The 7,425-nt window shown below is 39.8% G+C and overlaps 1 long non-coding RNA gene across 1 annotated transcript in view; it reads right to left on the bottom strand.

Moving 5' to 3' along the window:
- The window catches only part of LOC102238742, a 584,126-nt gene extending 581,487 nt beyond the window's left edge, over positions 1 to 2,639 (bottom strand). Inside the window, exon 1 of the long non-coding RNA XR_001359854.1 lies at positions 1,619 to 2,639. This is a non-coding gene — a long non-coding RNA (uncharacterized LOC102238742). The remainder of the gene's footprint in view (positions 1 to 1,618) is intronic.
- Positions 2,640 to 7,425: the final 4,786 nt, after the last annotated feature.

Genomic DNA, 7,425 nt, shown 5'->3' with positions numbered 1-7,425 from the left:
GCGGGGGGTGGGGGAGGGGAGGTGGTGGACATCTTTTATCAGCTGCCCCCTTTACTTGTGTCTCTAACACCATCCTGCAAAAACTTAGATAGACAAGAAAGGCACAGCCCACAGTAATACCACAACATAATCTCATCTTTAAGTTCTGTTTGTGTGTGTGTGTTTTCTTTTCAGTTCAGGAATTTTGAACAACTCTTTTTTGAAACAGGAAATAGTATTAATGTGTTAAGTATGATGTTTAACATCCTTCAACTTGGCTGCGCTCATAAAATGTTAACCCATCAAATGCCTCTGACTAAATCTCTTCTGCTGCTATTTCTTCCACTTCTCCATCTCTACACAGACATCAGTACATGGAAACACCTCTACATATGCTCCTCTGCCCGGTTAACTAACATTCCTGTCATCGCCTGCATGAATATGCTCACAGTAACCGTCCCGAGTTGGCTAACATCCCATGAAATATCACCATTCCTTTCAGGAGAAACCACCCGTATGCATTGGGAAAGAGTTCCCAAATGCCATATGCATTGACAGAGGGAAGCTCTATTACTTCTAAAGCTCTAAAATGCTGGGGTCTCAGCATTTTAGAAAAATATATTTACAAGTGTTCTCACTTCTTGGGAGAAGCTAAGTGATGCCAATGCAGAGATAAAAATACAGATACAGGAAGGCAGATGCTATCACCATACAATGGCCTTTTGCTTTAAATAACCTGGGGGTGGTAACGTAAAGTACTATCTACATTTAACTTTGAATGAAAGGGAAAGAAAAAACAAAGAAGCGAAAAATGCAACGCTAACCACCAGGAAACACTGGAGACTGAGTTAGGTGAGATGTTCCACTTAAGTCCCCTGAATTCCTGATGCTGCCTGCTTGCCTTTGCAGCCAAGAAGAGACAAGTAAGAGCAATGTGGTCTCTGGGGACCAAGGAGGGCAAAGGGGGGCGGGGGTTCAAAATGAGAGACACAAGTCTTAATCAGGGGACGGACGCTGCCTTCAGAAAGGTTAATGAGATGCAGTAGCAAGAGAATCAGTGCAAAAAAGAGAGGTGCGAAATACTAAACAATTTCCACTTTGTACTCATTTGCTCCACTTAAGATCTGTTGAAACAGCTTTTCTGTATTCCATGCATTCGCTACTCTCCGGAGCAGACTGAACTATGCAAGGGAAAAAAAAGTGCTATGGAAAAACAGTTTACTAAGTTATCATAAAGGCCCGGCTTATTCCCCCAACCCCCACCCTCACACACTTTTGCCTCTTAACTCAAAGCCTCTGCAGTAGCATTCCTGATTTTTTCCCCCTCTCAAATTTAGAGCGTATGTCAAGGAGGGAGAAGGCTGGAATTAATTTTTTTCCAGATTTCATATATGCAGAATTCTAATGTTAGATCAATAAGAGGTATAAAAATGGAAGGATGGGAGGGGGTTGGTTATAAAAATGGAAATAATCTCCTAGGCATGAAAACAGCCCCAAAATGCCACACACTGAGTTCTTCTGAGCATTGCATTCTCTGAAGACGCACTTATAGACTGAATATGTATTTCTGAAAACAAACAGGAAAGCCCAAAACATTGCAAGGAAGCAGGGACCAAGATCTAAGTGGTCCGTGACTTACCTTCTTTCTGCACCCTCTGCACCCTCGGATTTCACCAAGGAAAATTTAAAATCCTCTAGCTCGTCTTGCACTACTCTTTTCTTCTTCTTTTTTTAAAGTCACAGAGGAGAAAAATAATCAGTTTTCAAAGGTTCCATTTATCTGATTATCCAGCAAAACGTGTCCAAGAGACTCCGCCAAAAAGTAAGCCAAAAACTCATCAAAGGCAAAAAGAAGAAGGGGGGGGGGAGTGGAGAAGAAAGGGGGCGGTGAGCACTAGATGGCCGGGGGAGACTACAGACTGTCAGCCCAAGTGCCCAGAGAATATTTTCACGCGCTGAAATCTACTGTACGATCTACCTGCTTTAGTTGTCACACAAACACACGCACTCGCGGACACTCACACATTCTCTTCCACGCAAATGCAGGCACCCCGCACTCACACACACACACACACACACACACACTCTCACACTCACACACACCAGTGCAATGAAAACTGCCAGGGGTAACCTCCAATAGCTGCTGTGCGCTGCAGATGGTTGGGCTCACTGTTACCTTCCCAGATGGATGTAGGATCAAAAGAGCATCCAAAAAATCAGGGGGGCCCCCCAGGACCAGGTAGATTCCGAATCCCTCTTCCCCCAGGCGGATGCATCAAGCCAGGAGCGGGTCAATCAGCAGAGGTGCCTGCTCCCGGGGTGCCCTGGGTGCTGGCAAGGTTATTAATCTTGATGTGCTGCATCCCCCACCCCCGGCGGTCGGCAGGCTGCGTGGAGATGACTGCCAGAGCCGTGTCTGTCCCCGTTCAGCTGCATGTCGCTCAGCCCTCTGATGCTGCGGAGGCGAGAATACTAATAAGGCGGTTAGCTACAGTTCCTTCAAGGCAGGCGGCATGCGGTACAGTAAATGGGCACTTCCCGGCGCTCTGTGTGTGCCTGCGCGTCTGCAGGGAGGGCAGTGGATCCACCTCCGGCCAGAAGGCGACATGGCCTGTGTCCTGCCTGGGAGGACTCTATCACGGGGCTCATCACTGTCCTGCAAGGCATTGTCTGTGACAGTATTTTGTTTGGGATTAAAAAAAAGGGGGGGGGCGGGTTTAATGGTTTAGAAGCCAAGGGCTGGCGTTTGAATGAGAGAGAGAAAAAAAATGTCCAGGGAGACAAATTAGTTTTATAAATAGGCTCCAAGGAGACCAAGGCAGATTTTTTTTTTTTTAACATGCGGCTGCCCTGGCTGTTCAAGGGAAATACAAAGCAATTTCAAAAACGAGCCTCAGCCTATAAATCTTGGCGCTGGCAACAAGTATCTGGATTTGAGTGATGGCTCTGTGGATAAATGGGTTCCTGGTAATATGAAAAGTTTGCTCAGGCATGCTGCTCTGTAGCCAAGCCCCCGATGTGTGCAGGCATCTGGGTACAGCGCACTCATTTTAATGTGGATTTAGACTACCCCTTCCCAGTTTTACTCTAATGCAGTTTTTATCACCCAGCTATCAAACTGCAAAGCATGTCATTTAGGGGGATTGATTGATAATTGTAAACACTAAGTATATGTAACACTCAGATGGAATGAGTTTGGAGTTTTCCAGAAATAAAGTGTTATATCTCTTTTAGTACCAAGCCATGAAAGAAAATATATGTATAATATGCTAAGTGTATAATTCTTCAGCCTCTGGAAAACTAAATGTTTCCTCTTCTATGATTTGGTCTCATATTACAATACCTCTTCTTTAGTCAAGGGTGCTCATTGAGTTCTTCAGGGTGAATTAAATTGGTATTATCTGAATAAATGAGTACTAGACAGTTAGAGAAGGCAGATAAGAATGAATTAAAGAGCAATGTAATATCAGGTATTGCCAGTAGATGTCAGAAAAGATGATACAGGTAAAAACACTACCAACTGCAAACATTTAACCTAATTTAGTAAACAGAGTTTAAAACAATTTATAACATCAAGCTGAACTACTGAGTTTTTATAAAATTAAAGGTACAAATAATAACTTGGAGAACAACTTGCCTTTTATTTTTTTCCCAAATCTCCTTTTAAAATCACTATTTTACTTAAATACAGTAGATTATCTGCTATGAATATTGGAAAGAAAAAGAAAATTAAAAAAACTACACCACTGACTAACATTACATTTGCATCTAACATTATTTCTAGCATTTAAGATTTTTTTATTCTATGAAATATAGCATTTAAATATCTTCTCATAGGTAATAGAGCAACTACTAGGTCTTACTACAAAACAGATACTAGTAAGTGGGAGGAAGTAAATTAGGTGATTAAAATTCATACATGAAATCTTTGTTGAAGATTTCCATTTTAAAGCAATAATTCTGTTTTATCTTGATTATATCTACATAATCAGTTTAAAGGCATCATTCATGTTTAGGAGCTGAACAGTATTACTAAACAGTGGCACATAGACAACACATACATGAATTCCATTTATGTTAATAAGTGAAAGGTTTTAAAACCCTAGCATATCATCTTAGCCTTTATTTATCTAAATGCAATTAATTATTACCCACAAAATTCCAGCCCTAATTGGCCCAAATGACAATAAAAGAGTCAGAAACTTGGGCATTATGGTTCAGAAGGACCTACTTTATATCATCTGCCTCATAGTCTCCGCAAGTCTTTCTCTTTCCCCCCAACTTAAAAAAAAATTTACTTGCAATCAAGACATTAATACATACCTAACAGGATTACTGTGAGGACTGGAATTAATTGATATTTATTACATGCTTAGCATATTTCCTAACACATAATAAGTAATCTATAAGTACTAATTACATATGTTTTATAAGTAGATTTGTTTTTCTTACTATGTTAGCTCAGTCTTTGTTGGCCACAAGGGGAATCATTTAATTCTTTGGACATCAAAAGATTTGATTTTATTTAAATTTCTTTTTATATGAATAGTTGTTTTGATCTTGTTTTTGTAAAACCATAGTTGAGTAATATTAGACCCCTTTTTAAAGTTTATTGTACATAGATACATTCATGCAATTACTTATGTGTTATAAGATTCACTAAAATACGAAATAATTTTCAGGGTTAATAATTTTATGAAATAGTTTTGACTCAGAATATTTAGAAAGAAAATCAGATGGCAGTTTAGTGCTTCCCCACTAAGACTTGCTTTGGCGCCAATAGTCCCACCAAACACTAAAATGGAGATGCTGAACAAGGCAAAATTTCATTTTTGGAATTTCTGGCATATAGCAATTCCACAGCAGATTATAGCAGATTATCATTGCAACTCAGATTATCCTTTAAAAAAGAGTGTCTGGATACTGACTTTCATTAAACAATTGTCACGTATTCAATAAATGCTTTGCTGAGGAAAAAGAATACCAAGAATGTGACCACCTTTGTTTCAAAACCTAGGGAGTTACTCAGCTAAAATTTGAAACTGGTCCCTGTACACGGAGGACAAAGAGAGACCTAAGAAAAGCTGCCACTTCCAACTAGTGGGTGGCAGCTTTCCTAAGCCAGGGAATTTACTTACAAGGCTAGTTGGAAGGACGCCGGAAGACTAGTAGATATTCCCGCGAACCCGCCAGAATCTTAAATGTCTATACAGAGATTTTAACTGTGTTCAGTCACTTATTCTGTACAGCTGATCTCAACAAACCTCAAGCTCCCAAGGCTATGTCCTTGATATGGCTCAGCTGTGTGCATTGAGGATGGGATTTGCATCCGGGTTCCTCCCACAGGGAAGGGCAGGAGTTGCTAATTGACCAGGTTCATCTCAAGGTCAACTAGAGATCACGTTCCCTCCATGACCTCTCCCAACAACCACTGGAATAATATATAAATTCCTTCGGAATCTCTTAAATAAATAAGTTGGATAAAAAATGAGTGAGATATTTCCCTAGCCAGGTGTCTCAGTTGTTTAGAACACTGTCCTTACACCAAAAGGTTTCAGGCTCGATTCCCAGTCAGGGCACCTGCCCAGGTTGGGTTCCATCCCCTGCCAGGGCGGGCATATGAGAGGCAACAGATTGATGTTTCTCTTTTACACCTGTCTCCCCCTCTCCCTCCTCTCCCTTCCTCCTCCTCCCCCTTCATCATAATCCCCCTCCCCTTCCCCCTCTTCCTCTCCCTCTCTTTCTAAAACCAATTAAAAAAACCCCACAAATATCCTTGGGTGAGAAGTAAAAACAAATACATGAGTGAGATATAAAATTAAGCAGCTCATCAGTGTGTCCATTTTTCTTCATCCAGCATGCTAAGAATCTGGAATAGGTTGGACAATAGTTATACTAAAGTTAAAGTACAGTTTCTTGGAGGTCTGATTTCTGTTTACAATGAAATGTCTCCTCCTTCACTCAGAGGAAGTTCAGGATCAGCAATAGTCCCTTGTTCTAACCTGACAGGTGGTGTATTATAGAGAACTGACACCTGATATATTGGCATGGCAGGAGAGCAGGGTACCTGTGAGACCTCCCTTTACAGTGTAAGATTTCTCTCTTAGAAGATATTAGTATCAGAATTCCTCACTTTTTAAAAGTGCTCAGGTAATATAGGGGTTTTTGAACAATATGTTTAGATTAGGGAAAGAAATGCAACTAAATCTATATTATTGGAAAATTCTAAATTCCCAAAGTTGATTTGAGATAATGAGTCAAACAGCTACCATTAACAGTAGATAAATGTATGACTTTAATATTGATATGTTTTATTTCTTGGGAGTTAATAGACTATAAAATATCTTATCACTCTGAGAAAATTCCCCTTAGAATGCTTATGTAAAAATTTAAATGTTTATGTTTCTTGTAAATACATCTACTTACAGCATGTCACTGTGCTTTTGTTTGCTCCTTACATCACATGCTATGGCATAAGCATAACAACAGGAACTTGGTTCAGTATTCCTTCCCTCCTTGGCTTAGTGTAAAACCAGTTTGTCTGCAATCCAAATATTCTGAATTAGCTTATTAGTCTAAAAGATTTCATTCTATTATTCCATCTCTGGAAGTCTGTATTAATTATGTCTTGAAATTAGCTTGGACCTTTTATCTAATGAGTTTTAACCAGTTATAAAGGGTTGGTCATTATTAGGTTTCTCGAATTATTTAGCCTTCTTAAAAATCCAGCAATTGCAAGCTAGAGTAACTCTAACATGAGAGTTGAGCTATTGGGATCAATTTATACAAGAGATCTGCCTGGACCTTTATAACCACTCACTCTCATCAATCCAAAGAGTACTTATTTACTAGTAACCCATATCACTTATGGCTTTATTATTTCATATACATAAATGCATCTTCAAATGACCTCCTCTTTTTTTGCCCAGAGATGGCCTAACACAGGTCCCTCCAAACTCAGGTCCTAGATAATTTTTTGTTGTTATTATTAATAAAAATAGGCTAGACATAACAACTAAGGGACTTAATGTATCATTTTATCCTTTCAACTTCAGCCTTAAGTATAGTCTGTGCATAGATTGCCTGCTAATTGTGGTGTAATTACTTCTATCTTATTAGCTTTTTACTAAATTAAAATAATTCCTTATTATTCTCTTAATATCAGTATGATCTCTCATTCCTGGTATTGGAAATGTGTGCATTCACTTTTTTTAAATCAGTCTGGATAAAAGTTTACAATTTTATTGATCCTCTCAAAGAGTCAACTTTTTATTCAATTGACTTTTTTTTATTTCATTGATTTCTGCTCTTATCTTTCACTAGAGGCCCGGTGCACAAAAATTTGTGCACTGGGGGGGGGGGGGCCCCCCAGCCCGGCCTGGGCCCTCTTGCAGTCTGGGAACCCTCAGGAGATAAGGACCTGCGGGCTTAGGCCTGCTCCCGGGG

Source organism: Myotis brandtii, unplaced genomic scaffold, assembly GCF_000412655.1.
Source record: "Myotis brandtii unplaced genomic scaffold, ASM41265v1 scaffold712, whole genome shotgun sequence".
NCBI classification, from domain to species: domain Eukaryota; kingdom Metazoa; phylum Chordata; class Mammalia; order Chiroptera; family Vespertilionidae; genus Myotis; species Myotis brandtii.
The sequence above is the reverse complement of the archived record's forward strand: the minus strand, read 5'-3'. Positions and strand labels throughout refer to the sequence as shown.